Below are 21,673 nucleotides of genomic sequence, written 5' to 3'. Positions count from 1 at the left end.
AGTAGACATAGCTCTACATGTCAGACACTTTGATGCCAAAATAGCTCATGGTTTTGATGACATGAAGATGAGGCTACCTACTTATGTAAAGTGAATCAGGAGGCAGAGTAAAGAAAACTGGAAGTCAGCCAATATGGTTTCTCTTTTAATTCAGTCTGGAGTACCTGGTATGAATTCTCTCTGGGAATATCCTCACAGATACTCCTGGGTGATCCTTGTTCAAGTCAAGTTGGCATTGAGCACTAACCTTCCCAGTCAAAATGCCTTGTTCTTTACTCAAGGATTAGATATTAGCATTGAGAGTCAAGTAAGATGGCTTAGTTGGTAAAGCTACAGCCTGACAACCTGAGTTTGATTCTTGGATCCATAGAATGAAAGTAAGGAGCCTACACTGGCCTCTATACATATGCCAAGGTACATGGATATATACATATACACACATTACGTAAATACATATTTTGAGAACAAGTAAACATACCAACTCACATTTCAAAACTGTAAATAAATAGAAAAATCCATCCCATTTAGTAATGCTTCTTGCATGCCCTATTTGATTTGGCTCTGGCCACAGTCTAGTGAAGTAATACTGATAGCAGCACCCTACTCTAGATATGAAGAAGGCATGCTAACAATTTTTGCAGAATGTTTTCTGTATAGACACAACTGGGAAGTGGGGAGTGTAAGAACTGAGATCCATTGTTTCTACAGCTTTAGCCTACTCTCTGGTTTCCACACATTACTGTGCCCCATCACAAATATGCAAGGCGGGCACTTATAGAATCAATGGGATGTCTTAATACACACAATTGCTTTTGCTTTGGTTTTTGAAACAGAATCTCACTTTGTAGCTTTGGCTGACCTTGACCTGATATTGACCAAGCTGACCTTAAACTTAGAGAAATTGGCCTTCCTCTGTTCATAGAATGCTAGGATAAAAAATGTGAATGAAACCATGCTCTGCTACACACAAAATTTAGTGATATCCTGTGTTCTATACCTGGGATATCATATCTGTCACTTCAAAGCCTTTAGCTCATGTATTATCAATAATATGATTATAAACTGTTAGTAGTTTCCAAGTAATTCATATTAAATGACATTCCCTATTAATCCTCTAACATTTCATTAATTAATTCCTACTTTATCTTTAACTTTTGATGATCCCCTATTGATTTGTTCTTGCAAATTGCAATTCATTCTAACATCTCCATTTTAGTTAATATTCATTTATAGAGCTGACTTAAATCCTGCACTACATTGCAAAATTTTAAAGATACTAGATATTCTTCTCAAGCCTCTGCACTCTAACGTCACAATTTCCAATGAATAATTATCTAGTTTAATTATTTTTCCACTGACATATTTACTGAGCTCATCTCATTTGGTGTATATTATCATAGTATCTTCTATAACCCAGGCTTTTCTTTGAAACATACAAGAATCTAGTAATGCAATAACTTTTATTTAGCTATTCTGCAGGAGGGGATACTAATTCATGAAGGGAAACACGAGCAATAAGAGTCAGCTTGGGTTGGTATGTTCTATGCTCAGTGCACTGCTGGTTGGAGTATGAGACACTGGAAAATGTGAATGTTTGAAACTCCCAGAGAAGACATAACTCTGCTAGGTTTTGAAGGACTGGTAAAGTGTAGGGAAGCAGAAAAGAACCAGCCCTGTGATGTGGGAGAAGAAGCACACAGTTTGTGGAAGTCAGTTGGATACCAGTGGATGAGATGTGCTAAAAATACACTGAACAGGCAAGCTATCATATGAATATGCCATTATTTTAAAAGAACTTTTGATCCCTGATTCTGTATTAAACCCAACTGTCACATTCTGCTTTCTCTAGCATTGTGTTATTCCACTCTCCCCATGCCCCATTATGGTCACAGTATTAAAGCAAAGAAGCAAAAGAATTTGTCCAATAAGTTTGGTTTTCATTTCCCAGGTAGACATGTGGGGCATTGGGAAGTTATGCTCCAAATATTTTCTAGAGAGACATCATAGATGCCTACTGCCATGCTCAGCAGCATGCAGCTGCTCTCCTGTTTGCTTGTCCTAAGCTCCTCCAGTTCTACGGAAGTCAGATGGGAGGCAGAATGTACTGGGAGGCAGGCTGGCTTCACAAGAACAGGGAGGCAGGCTGAGCTACACTGAAGGGGCAGGTAGCCTGTGTCATCCAAGTCGAGCTTAGGCAAACTGTTTCCTATGAGAAACGTTAATACGCAAGAACTCACCTCCCTTAGTTCATAAAGAAAATAAAATCCTGTTTCACTTAAACTCCAAAATTGTCCCCTATATTCTCTTTGCTTTTTAGTGTTTGACCTTTCTATTAGAGATACCATAACTATTCCATTTTTAAAGGGAAAAGTCAGAGATATGTCAGAGAGAGAGAAAATGAAATTTTGCATCAGGTGAAATTTCTGCACAGATATTTCAGAAGGATTCATAATTCTATGGCTGTGTACAAATGATCCATTTTGTTAATCTGAATTTCGAGGGTCATTAAAATTTTTTTCTTTTCTGTGGAGTAGTTTATTACTTAGAGAGAGGCGGAGAAGCCAGTTTAAAACCAAGTAAGGGAAGAAAGCTGACAAAAACATAAATTAGAGGAAGAACTTAATTTAAAAAGTGTCAAAAAGGATAGATAGTCTTAGTTCAATAATAAAGCCTGGTTCAAGAGCCTTCTATCTTTAAATAAAGCATTCAAGAACTCTATTACCTGTATACAACCAATCTTTGATTTCTAATCTAAGTCTATTTTTGCTTCTTGTGATTAGCATACAAATGTGAAAAAAAGAAAAAAGTGGTTACATGCGTGACGATTAGGACATGCCTTTGCCTTAATGTCAGTGGTCTGTCAGGCTGGAGGTAATGAAATGAATTGCTGCTTTGAAGGCCTCTCTGTGGTAAATTTTTTTCTGAAAATGACTCCTATCCATCTCCTCTCATTTTTACCCTAAGTTCATCATGCGAACTGCAAGCATATAAGCATACATTTGTTTTCAATGAGATAAAACACAATAGCACATGGCACCTGGACAGGCTGGGTAAACAGCGCTGTGGCTTGTGTTGTTCTCCAGGAGTACCATCCTCTCTACCAGCCAGGGCCATGAAATGGGAGGCTCCAGCCAGGAATAGCAGGCTTCCCATCAGAGATGCAATATGTTGAGGCGGATCTAGTCCTAGTGCCTGACTCCCTGCACAAGCAGAACTGCGGTTGAAGAATTGTGCTAGGAGTAAGTCTGTTGAAAGGTAGCACCTGTCTGTGTCCTGTTTGAAAACAGTGCCCTATTTACTTTCGTATGAACAGAGACTTTACATACTCCATTGATACTATTAGGAAGGAACATCTGCCAGCACCTGCCTACTAGCGTCCACCTTTTGTCTTCTCCAGAGTCTTTGAAGTCTCAGTACTCAGCCTGGCATCCTCAGGTCTGAGCTATGTGAAGACTGCAAGTTGCTGGGGACTTTATCCCATAAGAAAGGCCTTGCAGAGACAGAGGGTAGATGGCGACATTTGTGGCTGCTGACGGATGGCCCCATTTACATCAAAGGCAGTTATTATGCATGAAACCACTCAAGCGTCATTTGTTTCAGGGAGTTCAACCAGTCAATTTTTCAGTTCCTTTCTGGTTCAGGGTCAGAAGCAAATGAAGGATCTCGGGTTGTTTTCATTTTAGGTCAGTGATGCTTCCCAGCTTAATTATAGCAAATTTGTTTCAAGAGTGTCCCACCTACAAAGTACACCAAAAGGCCCTTTTCTTGTGTTCCAGAGAAGCCAGAGGAAGTATTAACAAGGCATTATATGTGAATGCAGCTTATCAAATAACATGTACCAAAACCCACAAGACAATTGTAGTCATAAGCTGCTGGACATGAGCAGGAAGAGGAGGCGTAATGTGGAGGTTCACATGGGAGACAAGGTGCTTGAACCTCCACATGAAGTTAAATTGCACTAAAGTCTGGAGCCAAAGAGTAATCTTTCCCCACCTAGAAACAGATTGCAGTTCATCCCAGAACAAGAAATAACTGATGTCCTTTTGGGGACCCCTCCAGGGCTTACTAGCTTTTGTGCATTACGTTTAAGAATGGTTCACTATTTGTACAGTGTAATATTTACTCAGTAGAATAGCCACAGGAGGAAACATCATCCTGCTTATCAGGGAGGAAACTGAGCATTCACCAAAAGTAATTAAATTTTCTGGACAAATTAAGGCAAGAAAATAGAACAAAAAGGGGACACAGGACTTACTTTCCATGTAAAGACGTCTGCAGGAGTCATTTCTGGATGGAGAGATGAGCAGGCAAAGCGACGAGTGTTAGGTTGGATGCTGACTTGTGGACAGAAACTGGGCAAGGATACTCAACTTTTATAATCGGGTTGGGGACAGAGGAAAGCCATGTCATTTGAAACTGCAGGCCAAGGATGTCCTAACACTAAGCATGTTTTTTCTCAGTCACCCTTCACAATGCCACACGCTGTGTTTGCCAAATCAGTCTGCTTCTTTCCTTTCTCTTCCTGTGGTGGGTAGAGTGAGAATAGCCCCTGGAGGATCATACATTTGAATGTTTGATTTCTAATTAGTAAACTGTTTAAAAAGGGTTCAGAACTGTGGTCCTGTTGAAGGAGGGATATTACTTGGGTTTGGCTTTGAGGTTTCAAAAGCCCATACCAGACCCACTCTCTTTCTCTGCCTTTTACCTGCAGATCAGGATATAAGATCTCAGCTACTGTGCCAGTGCCGTGCTTGCCTGCCTGCTGATATGCCCCCATTGCATGATGGTTATGCACTAACCCTTTAAAACTGGAAGCAAGTTCCAAATTGAATGCTTTTTTTTTTTTTTGGTTGTGATGTCTTTTCACAGCTACAGAACTGTAGCTAAGATACTTCCTTTTAGGTCTGCCATTGGGCCAGCTCTGGTCCATACATGAAGTCAGGGCTCCTGTATCACCTAGTACCCTTGTCCCTTGGCAACGCCTTAATATCTCCTTTTAAAAGTCATGAAATAAAGAACCAAAACACTTCATAATGTTGAATAATGAGGCTTCTGCTCTGAAACATATTAGGGAAATCTGTTTAGACATTTCAGCATCTGTACACATAGAATTTAAGGTACAGAAGAAAAGCACATAATTGCTAGCTTCTATTAAATTCCAGTGTTTTACAGCAAGGGTTGAAACTGTCATAGGACAATATTTAATTTGTTGAGTTCTATGTGTCTATTTGTTCATAGAAGAGAAGCCAGAATAACTTCATTATACACAGATCTCATATCTAAGACTCTCCTCCTTTATTTGAAAGGAGGAGATTGAATTGATTGACAGCCTAATTTCTAAACATTAGTGTTTTCATATTACAAAACTAAGGCTTTTTGTTTGTTTGTTTATAGAATGAGTAATTGTAGATGAGTCCCATCATTTAAAAACATTCAATTGTAAATCTGAATAAAATAAAAAACAATTAAACTGAATAGGCACACAATGGAGTTAAATGCCTTCTTCATATTCCCAGGAATCACTGAAGGATTGCTGAGCCAAGATTTTTCCCTATAGAATGGTGCAATCCAATTAAAACTTATTCATTTTATGTTAATGATATTCTATAGCCCAAGGTGTAAAGATTTCGTTTGATAGGCGCACACCTGAAGCTATTTTGTGGTAGTAAGTATTTACACTTAGATGAAATATTTTTCAGTGCCACTATATCTCTGAGCAGATATTTTACACACACAAATATATTTAATCAAGCATTTCCAATGATACACACACGGAAACAAATAAGTGTTCCGTCTGTCTTAGCTGTCCGATGATGAAGTACCGTCTGGCATCCAAACACCAGCAGCACCTCTTACATCTCTGCAGCTCTGGCATAGGTAAAGTAACCTTGTTGTTGAAGCATATAAATAGGTAGCTCTTAGGCACTATGTAGAAATAGAAGTTTTATTTGTTTTGTTTTCAGTAGCAATGCATGTGGCACCAGATGGTATCACTTGGCTTGTTTCTAGGCTCCACAGTTAAATTCTTTCCAGCAAAGAGTTAATAGCAAACCTTAGAAATTTTCATTAAGGTTTATGTATATTTTCATCCTTTGTATAAATACTTTAGAAAAAATGGAGAAAAGATCTGGTAAATTTTCTAGAATGTGAGAATTTAAAAGGAGGCATAGTAAGATTTTTCTAAACACCAAGATAAAAACAGGAATATATTTTTGGAGTGAAAGAAAGAACAGTGGCGGGCTTTTCAGCGTTTGGATGTACTTGGATTGTATCTAGTATAAAATCTTCACTGACCACATTATTCAATTGGTTCCAGGCAGAAGTATAACATTAATATTCTACCTAATTTCCAATAACATAAGACATTTTGATAAATGGTTAAGCTAAAATAGTGGTATTTTTCCCTTCGTAATCAAACAATAATAAAAAGGGTGGAACTTAGGCCTCTCTCCAGCACCTTGCCACAAACTGTGGGAATTGAGTAAAGCAGCTTTGAGCTACCACATGTAACCTGTCTCCTGGAGACAAAGATGTCTGGCAAAATATAGGAAGTTTGTTCAACATTTAGATGTTTGGTAGGTATTCATCACTAGGGATGGAGAATAGGGTAGTGAGTAAGGTTGAACAAATTCTATGACCACACTGTGGTGGGCGCAGACACATGCAGGCAACAATGAGTACTATCGTAAAATCAGCTAGTGTATGTGTGTGTGTGTGTGTGTGTGTGTGTGTGTGTGTGTGTGTGTGTGTGGTGTGGTGTGTGTGTGTGTGTGTGTGTAGAGAGAGAGAGAGAGGGAGAGAGAGACACAGAGAGAAGAGAGAGAGAGAGAGAGAGAGAGAGAGAGAGAGAGAGAGCACAGAGCTTTCCTGAAGGCCATCCTACAAGCTAATGATGAACAGATATGTACCAGAAGATCTACAGCTCAGTGTTCATATGAAGCTAATACAGTTGTTGAGATTAGAGCCAAGTCATAAAAACACAGATAAAATGGTTGTATCAATTACTTTTCTATTGTAGTGATGACCAAAGGAACTTATGAAAGAAACTTTTTTTGAGCTTATGGTTTCAGAGTTTTAGAGCCAAAGATGGTAGGAACAGCATGGTAACAAGAACAGGAAGCTCTGAGCTCACATCTTGAACCAAAGCACAAAGTAGAGAGAGCAAATTATAAATGGTGTAAGTCTTGAAACTCTCATAGCCTCTCTCCAGTAACACTACCTCCAACAAGGCCATACCTCCGAAACTTCCCCCAAACAGCGCTACAAACAGTGGACCAAGTGTTCAAATACCTGAGCCAAACCACTGTAGTGCCATGAAGAGATTAGGGAGAAAACTATGAAATTCTGTCTTGAGAACTGACTCTCTTAGAGATGAAGCCATGGAGCTCATGGTGGTCAGGTGCTAGAGAACAAGCACTTCCTAAATCTGGGTTCTATGGGATGAGGGAAGAGGACTAGGTGAGGGGGTTACAGAGAGTTTCTCATAGCTGGTGCTGGTGATCCTATTAGTCTATAATATCAAAATTCTGCCTTTATTTGGTTTCCTCGCTGAAATGATAACTAAGGTTGCCATTAACGTTGCTTCAAATGCTTATGATTCATATTTAGCTTTGTTACCATAAATTTTCCAATAAAATATTTATAAAATAGTCTTTACAGGATGTAGATATACCTCAGTGGTACTCTGTGTAGTACATGTCAAGAACGGAAATCCATTCTCAGTAATGATGTGTGTGTTTGTATTTTCATGTATGTGTAAATATATAGTATATATATATGCATTTTCATATCATATATGCATTTTTGACATCATGTATGTGGATCTGAATAGCATATAGTCTTTTTTTCTTTTTCTTTTTCTTTTTTTGGAGCTGGGTACCGAACCCAGGGCCTTGCACTTCCTAGGCAAGTGCTCTACCACTGAGCTAAATCCCCAACCCCTAGTCTTTTTCATATATTGATTCTTTGAAAAAGATTATGTTAATTTGCCCTCATTATTTAGTATAATAAATAAGTTGTTAAAGGATGAATAAAATGTTGAATAAAAAAGGTAAGATAACTAAGATTGCATCTAGCTGTGTGTGGTTACTCATGCCTACTTTCCCTGTACTTGGGAGGCAAATAGATAAGGATTGGCCAAAGTTAAGGCCTACTTGGGTTATAGGGCAGACTTTGCCTATAACAACCAATTTCACTAGTTTTGGAGACAGTGAGTTACACTACGTGTTCTACCTTAAAATTTTTGTTTTTTAAAATCCCTTACATGTATACAATGTATCTTGGTCTTATCCATCCCCTACTCTCTCCTTCCAACTCCTCCACTTCCTCCAATTATCTCCCATCTTTCTTCTCTGTCATGCTTTTTCTTTCTATAACCCACTAAGTTCAAGGAGTGTTGCTCATGTGGGTATGTGTGTTTAGTCATCCACTGGGGTACAGACAGCCTAACAGAAAAGAGCTCCTCTCTCAGCAGCAATCAACTTCCATTAGCTCCTCAAATAGGGCTGAGATATTGGGAATTCATACTTCCCACATTCTAGATTATTAACTCTCTTGATCTTTGAAGATCTTGTGTAGTTATGATTGCGACAGCTGCTATGAGTTGTGTAAGAGTGAGTGTGTAAGAGGCATGTCTTGCCTGAAGTCAGCTTTTCATATCATTGATACCTCTGGATTGATTTCTGCTGTTCAGTTACAGAAGCTCCTTGAGAGAATAATCAGTTACTTGTCTTAGTATTGCAGTCACTATTAAAGCAGTATTTGATGCAATCCAGGTTATTTCTTTGAAAGCATTCCTGTTAATGTGCATTACCTTGAAATGTTGGGGAGATATTGTGTGTGTTGCTTGTTCAGTACATAGATCCGTAAGCACAATAAACAGACACTCAGCCATCAGATACGCTGCCCCAGCTCCACCCCAGTGGGTAACGAGCAAATGCCCTAAACACCTAACTCAAATATAGCTTAGGAGAAAAAAAATGGTAGAAATGATACTATATGTTGCTAATTTGTAACCTACTTATAAACTCTGATTCATAGCCTCCTCACATACAATATTCAGGACACAGAGATCTTTGGATTGACTCAAGTAAGTTTTGGCTTCTCTGTAACTTGCAAGTTGAAGTGAATTTTTCCAGCTCTTCTTTATCTCTATGCTCTCTATATTGGAATTTCTTTTTCTTATTTTTCTTTTTTTTAATTTTTATTGGATATTTTGTATATTTGTATTTTAAATCTTAGCCCCTTTCCCAGTTCCCCCCACTCCCATTTCCCCTCCCTGTCTCTATGAGAATGCTCTGCCTCCCATCCACCCACTTCTACCTGAACCCCCTGGCATTCCTCTACACTGGGGAAATGAGCCTTCCCAGGACCAAGGGCTTCTCCTAGTGATGCCAGACAATGCCATCCTCTGCTACAGATGTGGCTGAAGCTATAGGTCCCTCCATGTGTACTGTTTGCTTGGTGGTTTAGTCCCTGGGAGCTCTGGGGAGGGAGGGGTCTGGTTGTTCTTCCTATGGGGTTGCAAACTCCTTCAGCTCCTTCAGTCCTTTCTCTAACTCCTCCATTGGGGTCCCCGTGCTCAGTCATTTATTCTATTATTAATTTTTGAGAATTTAATTCATGAATGCTAGCTACATAATTTCTACACCCTCTCTTGCCCTTATTTTTCTCATCTATTTTAATTAATTAACTAATTAATTAATTTTTACACTCCAGATTTTATTCCCCTCCCAGTCCACCCCCCAAGAGTTCCACATTCCATACCTCCTCCCCACCTCCCAAACTTCCCTCCCACCAGAACTCTAGATTTCCTGGGGCCTCCAGTCCCTTGAGGATTAGGTGCATCTTCTCTGACTGAACCCAGACCTAGGAGTCCTTTGCTGTATATGTGTTGGAGACTTCATATCAACTGGTGTATGCTGCCTGGTTGGTGATCCAGTGTGTAAGAGATCTTAGGGGTCCAGATTAATTGAGACTGCTGGCCCTCATACAGGGTTGCCCTCCTTCTTAGCTTCATCCAGCTTTTCCCTTATTCAACCAGAGGGATCAGCAGCTTCCGTTCATGGGCTGGGTGGACATATCTGCATCTGATTCTTTCAGCTGCTTGTTGGTTCTTTTGGAGAGCAGTCATGGTGGGTCCATTTCTGTGAACACCCCGTAGTTTCAATAAGAAATTCCAATATATACTGAAGCTATATTGGAATTTCTTATGTCCTTTCTTTTAGGACTTTGAGAGCACTGTGTTTGGGAGAAGTTAAGAAACATAAGGAATGGATGAATGAGTTACAAGTTGAACTTTTAGAGATATGTTGGTGCTAATACTGGATTTAATTTTTCAGATTTAATTTGTTTTCTGGGCCTTGTAGTTATTCAGTAAACCCCTTAGATCTGTGTAATAATTTAATTGTATAACCCTCATTTGTTCCTTTAAAACTTATACTAGTCTGCCTGCCTTTTAAACGTGTTGCAATAATGTTGCCAAAATATTAACACATTAGTAAAACTTTTCTTGAAATAAATAAATAAATAAGTCACTAAATCCCCCCCCCGTTTCCTTTCTGTGTCACTGCTTGTTCCTTCCTAGTTTTCCTTGCCCATTCTAGATAATCTTCTGACTTCCTGACAGTGATGTGTTCTAGCTTACATCTTGCATCTAGATGAGCAACTTTAAAAACCAGCAAGAGATTCTCCATCTTCACATTTACATACCGTCTCCACCTATCTCTAATTTATATGCATGCTGTTCTTTATCATTTTTGTACAGAATGTTTTGTGGTCATATTCACCATTACCGTCTCTTATCCCCAAGTCATTTCTGCTTGATTCTCTTCTATTCATCTATTCCCCTTACCACCGGTGTGTGTGTGTGTGTGTATGTGTGTGTGTGTCTGTGTGTGTGTTTGCACTTGTGTACAGAGGTCTTATACTGATGTATGTTCCTGACTGTGATGGCCATGTTATTTCCAGAAGACAGCTGTCTCAGTTAGGACTGAGAACTTACTCTAAGCATTTTGACCAGAGAATCTGCATTAACTATCCCTCTCTTTAAGGAAAAAAAGTTTCTCTGAGCCAGGCTGAGAGCAGCATTAGTCTACTTGTGCTTCTGCCCCTGGATCATAATATTTTCCAGTTCTTAATATTTTCCTGAAATTTTCATTACTTTAGTTTTCTTTGGTGCTAAACAGAATTTCATTGTTTACAGTACCACATCTTCAGTATCCCTTCAGCAAGTGGTGAACATTTCATGGGTATTTTCATTTCCTAGTTACTCTGAAAGGAATAGCAATGAACACGGAAGTACTGGTGCCTCTGTCATACACTGTAGAGTCCTGTGGCGTGAATGCCCACAAGTAGTGTAGCTTGGCCATATGCAGTTATCTTTAACTTTTTGAGAACCTCCACGTTGATTTCCTCAGTGGTCGTTCCAGTTTTCATTCCTACCAAGCATGAATAAGTATTTGCCTGCATCTTGAATTCAATTGTTTTCTTTTTCCATTTTTTATTTTTGATAGCAGCCATTCTGACTTAGATGAGTTGGAATTTCCAAGTACATTTAATTTGCATTTCCATGATGGCCAGGTATGGTGAATATTTAAAAAAATGGTTTTTAGTCATTTTTCCTTTTATTGAATACTCTCTGATTAGATCCATGGTTTATTCATTTAAAATTCATTTATAATGTTTAATTTTGAGATATTATTCCTATATCACATGTAGAGCTGGCAAGTTTTTCTTCTGCTCTTTAAGAGGCTTCTTTACTATATTGGCAGCTTTCCTTGCTTTTGTTTTGATTTTATGAGATCTTATTTGTCAGGGCTTTACCGTATTTTATAAGCAACCAATATCATTAAGAGTCTCTTAATTATGCCTATATTTTGTAGTGTACTCCCTGTCTTTTTCTCTAGACATTTAAGGGTTTCTGGTTTGGCTTTGAGGCCTTTGATCCACTTGGACTTGATTCACTGATTGAGGCTATTTTGAATGTGATTGCGTCTCTAATTTCTTTCTCAATGTGTTGTCTTTAGGGCATAGGAAGTTTTCTGAGTCTTGTAAGTTGATTGTGTATCTTACTACTTTGCTGAGAATGTTCTCATCTCCCAGAATTCTCTGGTGAAATTAAGGTGATAACGTATATTATATAATCATTCATATGAGTGATTATATCACCCAAAAATAAGGATACTTTGTATTTTTTCCTTTTATTTGTCTCCTGTCTTATTCTAATAAAGACTGGGCATAAGTAGAGGAAGTAGTTTTTTTGTTGTTTTCTCATGTTAGAGGAAGTATGTCACAGTCTCTCTATTTAGCATGATGTTGGCTGTGGGTTTGTCTCATGTATACATGACATATGTGTGTGTGTGTGTGTGTGTGTGTGTATGTGTGTGTGTGTGTGTGTGTTCCAGACAACACGATCACTCTGTGGTATAAGGGGAAGGTTTTTATTATAGATTTGACAAAGAGAACAGACAGAGGCATATGGAAGAGTGCAGAGCAAAGGAGACTGAACATGGCAGCAGACTGGACTTGCCCAGGGTTATCTGTAAGAGAAGGGGGAATAGCAGATGATAGATGATGTGTTTATAAAAAGATAAAGAGAGGGGGGAAATGTTCTATGGAGGCATGGTGAAGTATGGAGAAGGGGTGCCTCTGTGGACCCATGTTGTCCTCCTCAGGGAGCAGCCACATGACAGTATAGTATAGAAGAGTGTTTATTCAAGGCATGGGGAGGGATGTTAAGAGGGTAGTAGGGAAAGGCAGAGAAAGGGACAGGGAGAGGGAGAGGGAGGGGGAGAGAGAAGGGGGAGAGAGAGAGAGAGAGAGAGAGAGAGAGGAGGAGAGGAGAGGAGAGGAGAGGAGAGGAGAGGAGAGGAGAGGAGAGGAGAGGAGAGGAGAGGAGGCTGGCCATGAGCACATGGAGAAAGGAGGAAGGAGGGAGAGAAGGGTCAGAGAAAGAAGAAGGTAAGAGCAAGAGAGAGCAAGAGAGTGAAGAGGGGGCAGCCCCTTTCATAGTGTCAGGCATACCTGGATGTTGCCAGGTCACTGTGGGTGGAGCTTAGACAGAATGCTAACAGTAGACAGTAGAAAAAACATAGTGAGAGAAGCAGTAACAGAGAGGGAATAGGGAACATGGCTGAAGCAGCAGGGCTATAAGGAAAGAGGAAAGTCTATGAGTTGGAAGGAGGTTAGGGTAGTAGAGCTGATAAGAAGAGCTAGGGTGCTAGCAAGACCCTGAACTGTATAACAGGCACATGTGATACTGAAGTAACCTGGAGGCCAGTATTAATCTTTGATATGGTAATAGGTACCACAGGTAGCCAGAGATAGAGAAAAGACTTTTAGCAAATGGGAACTTGTTTCTGAAGAATGTTGGCTTTTATGTAGCCATCAGAAATCTTGCCATATTCCAGGTTGAGATCATTTTTAGATTTCTGACTGCCTGTTGAGTTTGGGGAATTAGAATTTTCTTTTGACCTGACATTTCAGACTTTTGTCAATGATTAGGAGTGATAGAATCTCTTCTGTAACTATTTCTTAGCTGAAATTAGGATGTTGTTAAAGGCTGGATTACCAGTCAAAGGCAAGGAAGGGGAGGAGGAGATTCAGACAGTGATAAGGGAGCATTTATTCTAAGCATCTGGTTTGCTGACCCCAGCCACTGAAGAGACAAGGAATAATCACACTGGCTGGACTGGTTAACACTGGCTTTCAACAAATCCAGGGCTTACTGATTTAGTAGTACCATCTGAGCATGGGCCATTTTGGAGATGTTTTCCGGCCACAGTTGATTCCTGGATGGCACCTAGCAACTAAGTGTAAATCTACTAGGACAGAGAGATACTGGGGACAGAAGGTAAATTTAAGAAGCTTGTAGGGAAATCTTTATCTTGAAATTTTGGGCCTACAGACTGGAAATTAGGAACACGGAATGGGATTCCAAGACCAGGGGAAGGAAGGAGACCATTCTCAGGGATAGGCAGTATGTGGGAATGCTTAAGATGTTGACTCACTGGAATACTTACCTGGAGCCTGTTTGACCTAAGCCAAGACTCCCTAAAGCTTTCATAAATATTTAAAAATTTACAAAAAGATACATTTTTTTTTCTTTTTTTTTTCGGAGCTGGGGACCGAACCCAGGGCCTTGCGCTTGTTAGGCAAGCACTCTACCACTGAGCTAAATCCCCAACCCCAAGATAAAAGTTTTAAATATATTAATCTAGACAGTGTCTTTTTTTTTTCTAAGTGTTATAGCACTGAGGGGAAAGGTATCCTGACAGTTGGGAGCCAAGGAAGCTCACGAAGGCTCACCATACAACATACCTTACACAAGAGATTTCTTGGGAAATGCACAAGAGAGTGGCTGCCTTTCCTCAGGAGAAAAATTTTTGAAAAACTAAGCAGAAGGCAGGTTAATATATGGTTTCTTGTTGGGTGGGTGGGAATTTTCAAGGTGACCTGGGATTAGTGGAATTTTCTGACCTGAACTTGTGACAAGTTCAGAAATTGGAGGAATCATGTGGCCCAATTTTAGGTGTTCTTTTCTCTGTAGGGCAGAGATTAGCTACCTGTGACTTAAGGGACTAGAGTAGCCATTAGAGTGGTCTGTGGAGAAGGGGGCAGAGCATACCTGGAGGGGCTGGGCCTAGCTGTCAGAGTAGCCTGGGTATATGGACATGGCTCCTGCATCCCAAGGGACTTACATTCCATTCCCTTTTGTTTACTATTGATAAATATCAGGGGTCCGGAAAGGGAGACAATGTTATCATTAGACTACTTCTTGTTGAACTGGTGCTTCGAAGTTTTTGGAGGAAGCTTGATCTTCATATCAGGGTATAGTTGTGAGTTGCAGGGTTCTAGGTCTATAGATAGGGGCTGGTAATCCTGCAATAGCAATGGACTAAAAGTCTGATTAGAAATCTTTTGGATCTGTTGTTGAAGAAATCTAAACAAGTTTATAAGGCAGGGTGCAAGAAGTAGGATTAAGTAAAAGGGAGAAAAGGTAGCTTAAGAACTGTCATATCCAGTTCCACATTGGATCATCAATGGTTCATTGATGGGCAAAGATGGTAAGAGGCATTACACTGTACCTTACTTTTTTAGAGATTCACTTGGAGTTGTCAGCTCTTATATTTTATTTTACCTGACTGGTTAACATAAAAGCAACATTCCTCTCTGAGGAAGAGACATTGTTAGTAAATCTAATCCTCACTGATTTTGTAGCACCACAGCAGCAAGTGAATCTATTTGGCCCTGAAGAGTAAGGATGATCTGAGCCACTTGTTGAAGATTCTGGATAAACTTAGAGGAAAACTAATGACAAATATCTAGGGAAATACACAGTCCTACACCAGTGGGTATACTCAGGATTGTGAGAAAGGGTAGGACCTAAATTGCTCATTTGTCATTCAGTGTTGCTGAAATCCCTGTGATGAGAACAAGCAAGAGTTATTTGCCAGGTACCACTTCTAGTTTTGGAAAAAGGCATACCAAGGCACAAATCCCAGACCACTCAGTGGCTAAGGAGCAGTAAAGCTGAGTGCTGCAGACAACTGAGGCATCATTAATGTTGAGGCATATCCAGTATGCTCACAAAACATGTTCATGAGGAATTAAAACAGTCTGTTATAATGAAGAGAGAAGGAAGAGAAAAGGTGTATTAATTTGGCTTAAGAGCCATGAACAGGCAGTGAGGTAAAAGAGTCTAATAAGCTTATGGGCAATGCTACAAGTGATGATCCTGAGTTTGACCTAACAGGGACACATAACCAACATTTTCTAAAGCAGTCAGAGCATTAACAGTAGGTACTCAGAGGTTAAGTCCTGAAATGAGATAATATGACAGAGAAGTGGAATTGATATCATCTAAAAGAGGTGATGCTAGAATATTCTTATATTCCTTTGAAAAGTGTTAGACTATTCCTTCTACTGTTTCTGTACCTTAGGGTTGAGAAAATGGTTTGTGTACCCTCTGTATTTTGATTGTGCCAGATGGGAGTCTATGATATCTGGGGAGCCATGGGACTTTAATTAGGATATAAAAGATTCCACATTCTACATAAAAGGTAGATTGCCTTCCTGAATATGCATCATGTTGCCTAAAGGGCCAATAAGGACAGCTTTCCTAAGGCTCTGGCCAATATCAATAGTAATCTCAAGTTTGATCACAGAGATTTTTGATCAAAGATATTTTTGGATCATTTGTTTATATAGTGGCAGAAGTCACCACCATTGAAAACCAAGCATGCCAATTTTGGCCATTGAACTGTACTAAGGTCAAGCTTTTTGTAGTAACAGTGAGGCTTTAATAAATGTGAGTCAGCAACAACAACACACAGGGTATGCACTCACTGATAAGTGGATATTAGCACAAAAGTTCAAATTACCCAAGATACAATCCACAAACCACATGAAGCTCAAGAAGAAGGATGACCAAACTGCAGATGCTTCAGTCCTTCTTAAGAGGGAGAACAAAAATATTCATAGGAGGTGATGAGGAGACAAAGTTTGGAGCAGAGACTGAAGGAATGGCCATTCAGAGCCTGCCTCACCTGAGGATCTAGCATATATATGCAGCCAACAAACCCAGACAATATTGATGATGCCAAGAAGTACATGCTGACAGGAGCCTGATATAGTCTGAGAGGCTAAGCCAGAGCATGACAAATACAGAGGCGAATGCTAGCAGCAAACCATTGAACTGAGAACGGGGTCCTCATTGGAGGAGTTAGAGAAAGGATTAAAAAAGCTGAAGGGGCTTGCAACCCCAGAAGAACAATACCAACCAACCAGAGCTCCCAGAGACTAACACACTACTCAAAGAGTACACATAGACACACATGGCTCCAGTTGCATATGTAGCAGAGGATGGCCTTGATGGACACCAATGGGAGGAGAAGCCGTTGGTCCTGCCAAGTCAGGACCTCCCAGTATAGGGGAATGTCAGGGCAAGGAGGTGGGAAGGGGGGATGGTTAGGGAGGGGAACACCCTCATAGAAGAAGGAGAGGGGATGGAATAGGGGGCTTATGGACAAGAAACCAAGAAAGGGAATAATATTTGAAATGTAAATTAAAAATTATCCAATTATATATATATCCATATATATATATATATATATATATATATGAAAAATGTCTCAAGCTCAGAAGTAGGATATTAAAAAAATTTTGAAAAAAATGTGAGTTTTTGGAGGTAGAGAGAAAGGGTTGTTAAACGCACACTACTGAAGGGAGTTTTATAATCTCCAAGCAGAAGCTAGGAAGTAAGAAATAAGCCCAGGAGGGTATAGAGAATCTGTGATACTTCAAAGAGGGAACTAAGGGACAGGAGAGACAAGGTCACAGGACTGAGTAGATGTGGGCTGTCCCAGAACCCCTAGGGAAGGGCAGTCTAGGTACATTGGGTAGAAAGGTGAGTGGCCACATTGGTCCAAGTAAAGGCAGAGATAGTTTTTGACTGGGGATGCAGAGGAATAGAAAAAAAATGGCATCCTTAGATCCAGAAAGAGAAATGAGAGGTCTCTGAGAGGATGGCAAAACGTGCCCTCAGGGGTGAGTTGACTTGGCACCCTATTGCTGAAGAGGGAGAAAGGAAGCCGAGAGAACCCAGCAGGGATAGAAGGGACTGTGGGTTGAGGCCAATAAAAGGGAGGCTCATTAGTGCTATTGAAAATAGTGGAAGAGTCATCTGGTTTTGGCTTAAGAGCTGGGAGGATTTGTTTTTTTCCTGGGTTGCCTTATACCATATGGTCACTTTTAATTAAGATGGGAGTGAAGTCATATGACAAAATCCACCCTTTCCTATCCTACTGAAGATGGTCGTTCATGCAACTGCCTTCATCCTGATGGGAAGGATTGATGCAAAGGATCAGGATGCTAAAAGAGTGACAACTTACATGTTGCTTTATGATTAGCTTCATAAAGATTGTTAACTATCAACCCTGGTGTTACTAGTTTTAAGTCAACAGATTTTACATATTTTCAGTTTCCTCCAACATGCTTACAAAATCTTGAGAAGCAGAAAGTCTACACAACTGTCTTACACGTCTTGAGATAAAATTTATACCTTGGCACACACTTTAGAGAGTTAAACCAAAGCCAAGAGTATGACGTAAGTAGCAATAGTCCTTTTGGAGAATAGTCTGTCCCTTTATTTTGTTTTACAATTCTTTCTCTGTCACATAGTCAGGTGGCTTACCTAATACGGGACCAAGATTTTGGAGGAAATCTTTAAACAGAGGAAGGGGATCCATACCCCAATTCTACAGCCAGCCTATCATTGAAACAGTATAAGAAACAATTTAATGTCACTCCTACCTAAAAGGTACCTGAATCTCTGTAAAACTGAATCCAGTAATCTGAGAAGAAAGAGAAAAAATTTGAACCTTGACTATAGATAGAGTATGCTGCAGGAGGAAGCTGAGAGACACACAAACCAGCGAGAAGTGTCTACAGGGTGTGTGCAAGCTGCAGCTGGCCTACTCTTTCTCCACCTCCTGCTAGGTCTCAATCGCAGCTCCAACTTTACAACAAACTTACAGATCATCGATCAATATTAACTTGAAAGACAGTTCCATAGTGTGGAGGGGAGAACAGACAAAAGCAAACAGGGCTTACAGTGGTGAGTGGGGAAAGCTTCAGTGTAGGGAATGAAGACTGTCTTTCCATTTCCCTGATCACTTGCAGTGTTTGTAAAGGCCCCTAATGTTATAGGGATCTAGGGCTCTGTTAGGCAGCCACTTGGGTTGGTTAAGTAAGGGATATTGAGGCCAGATTTTATTACAGAAGTGAATAAATTTAAGACCCTTCAGGTTGGGTGGCAAGTGAAAGAGCTGTAGGTTTTCTAAGAGGCATCCCAAAGGGAAATGAGAGGGTGTGGAAGACATCATTCCCATGGATGAGAGAGGGGTCAGGGAGGAAAATATCACTGCAGCCTGTAGTCCAGGGCCTTTCAAGGACTCAAAGAGGATTGGAGGGAGACCAAAGCTGTTCAGTGGGTTGTCACTGCACTAAATGGGGGTCTGGAGCTGAGTCTCGCTTAGTCCACTGGAAAGGGTTGGAATAGATATCACAAAAGCCACGAGGACTTAGAGGAGATGTGGGATTATAGGAAGCTTTGAAGGGAAGGCAGAAAAAGAGGGCAGTAAGAAGTGCAATAGTCCAGTTGGGCCTAAAGAAACTGCAGGTTTGCAGATTTAATGTTGGGGGGACAAGGTGAGGGAAAGAGGGCCAGCCATAGCTTTAAACACCATTTAAAGTACCTCCACCTCCAAGTGTACCAGAAAGGAGCTGGATTCTCAAGCTCAGAAATGTTTACCCCATCTGAAGAGCAAACTTATCTAATTGCCACTGGATGGGGTGCCAAGTGATTGATATCAAAGACTGGAGGTGCATTGCTGCAGGTAGACTTGAGATGAGGGTTAGGATCCCAGTGCAGCTCAGACTGCAAGGTCATCCTTGGGCACCAGCCAGAGCCTAAAATAGTCTTGACATCATGTGTTACAGCTCTTAAAGGAAAGATATTCTGTCAGTCAGGAACCAAAAAATAACACAAAGCACAACAAACCCCCACACAAGAGATTTTTTTTGGAATAGAGGGTGGCTGCCTCAGCATGGGAGACAATCAGCAAAGAAGAGGCTATACATAGGGTTTGGAGTAGGGGGGTGGCTTTCCAGCGTGGCCTGGGATTGGTGGGATTTTGTGCCTGGTCTTGGCTAGTTCAGAGATTGCTGGGATTCTGTGGCCTGCTCTTGGGATTTTTTTCTCTATGGCCATTAGACTTTTAGAGTAGTCTTGGGGACAGAGACAGGCCCCTCACAAGCCTCAGGGGCTTAGAGTTTAACCAAGGCTAGATTAATAGTTTATGTAAACTCCATCAATGACAAAACTCTGAACATTTGAAGTCTTAAGATCATGTGTCATTTTTAAGTCACGTACCTTAAATCTCTTCCTTAGATACTCACAACTTGTATGTACCTTAAACCACTTGGACCCTCACACCTTCCATAAACTATCAACCCTTCTTTTCCACCTAGTCATTCCCTGATTACTAAGAGCAGTCACTGAAAAGCAAGTTCTTTTAAATAAAGGAATAGGAAAAAGTAAATTGTTAGTTAGTAATGGCAGCGTACTGGCTTGTGTTTGTTTTCCCATTGAAGTCTGTTCAGTGAGTTTATCTTTTTCACTGTGAAAGCCATCAGCAAAGCAAACCTGTAGGCGAGTCTGCCTTTCTCTGCAGGAGACCTAGCAAACTCAAGAAAAAGCACAACCTGGTTTTTACATAGTAAATAGATATGTAAATATATATAAATACATATAATGGCTACAGCCTTGGCTCTTATCTAACCTCCAGAAATCTTCCATAGTCCAGGTTAAACTCACTTCAGGATATTTGGACTGCCATTTGGAGTTTGGGGATTGCAGTTTTATTTGGACCTGAGCGTTCCATTCATCCCTAACGTTTCTACTGGTTTGTGTTGTTTTAGTTTCATGAATTGATTTGGGGTTTTGTTAAAATCCTTTGCTTTATCTGTTGAGATGATCATGTGATTTATATCTTTGATTGAGTTCATTAAATGATGTATAACAAGGATTAATGTGTGTAGTTGAACCATCCTTGCACCTCTGGAACAAAAGAAACTGAAGTATAATGTTTTTTTTTATTAATGTGTTCTTGAGTTTGTTTTGCAAATATTTCATGGAGAATTGTTATCTATCGGAGTGCTTCCCTTTTCATCTCTAGTCTTACCAATTTGTGTCTGCTCTGTTTCTTTGAGTCACTTTGTACATTTTGTTTAGACCAACAATTCTTTACCACTGCTATGTCCTTGAGAACAGGTCTGGTGAAGCTTGTAAGTTTCAGTGACTAGCCTCGTGAGCTGAATCTCATGGCAGTTTCTCTTCCCTCCAGAAAGGAATGTTTCAATTAGAAGAAAATTACAACAATTTGATCATCCTGGTTTTTTTTTAATCTTATTTGGTTTTAGCATGCTGCTTAGTTATTAAATTATTTCCATTGTCAATCAGCACCTCTTACAGAGATGTATTTTTTTAATTTTTATTATATTTTTATTATTTAAAACACTTAAATTTAAATATATTTTGATCATATTCCCAAGTTCTTACACATCCTACCCCTCCCAAACCACTCAACTTTAAGATCTTTCTCAAAAAAGAAACAAAAAGCCAAATCAACAATAAAACCCCCCAAATCCAAGAAAACAAAACAGCCAAAGAAAAATAAACAAAACAAACAACTCCCCCCGACCCTCGCACCATACTTAGCTCATTAGTGGCTTCACCACCTCACAGTCCCACAGTGTACAGGTTCTTCTTTTCCCAGATGCTCGTGAACTTTTTTTGCCATTTGCTTTCATAGCAGCCATTTGGACTGGAATGAGATAGAGTCACAAAGCAAGTTTCACTTGCATCTTCCCTACGACTAAGGATGCTGGAAACTTATTCAAATAGTTATTGGCCAATTGTATTTTTCTGTCTTTCATTAGCACATTTTATTAATTGGGTGGTTTGATAGAAGTTCTTCTTGGTGTTTATTTTTTATTTTTAATAGAGTCTAGGTATACATCTAGGCTGATAAAAAGTTGGAAAAACTTTTGTTCCATGTTGTAGGCTGCTCCTTCAGTTCCATGATTATTTCTTTAGCTGCCTGTGCCAAAT

At 39.9% G+C, this 21,673-nt stretch overlaps 1 long non-coding RNA gene across 1 annotated transcript in view; it reads left to right on the top strand.

The window, feature by feature from the left end:
* LOC148005645 (uncharacterized) overlaps nt 1–21,673 on the top strand; it is a 207,168-nt gene that overhangs the window by 137,541 nt on the left and 47,954 nt on the right. The window lies entirely within an intron of this gene.

This window comes from Rattus norvegicus, chromosome 5, assembly GCF_021556685.1.
Source record: "Rattus norvegicus strain SHRSP/BbbUtx chromosome 5, alternate assembly SHRSP_T2T, whole genome shotgun sequence".
Taxonomy (NCBI): domain Eukaryota; kingdom Metazoa; phylum Chordata; class Mammalia; order Rodentia; family Muridae; genus Rattus; species Rattus norvegicus.
This window is presented reverse-complemented; position numbering and strand designations above follow the sequence as displayed.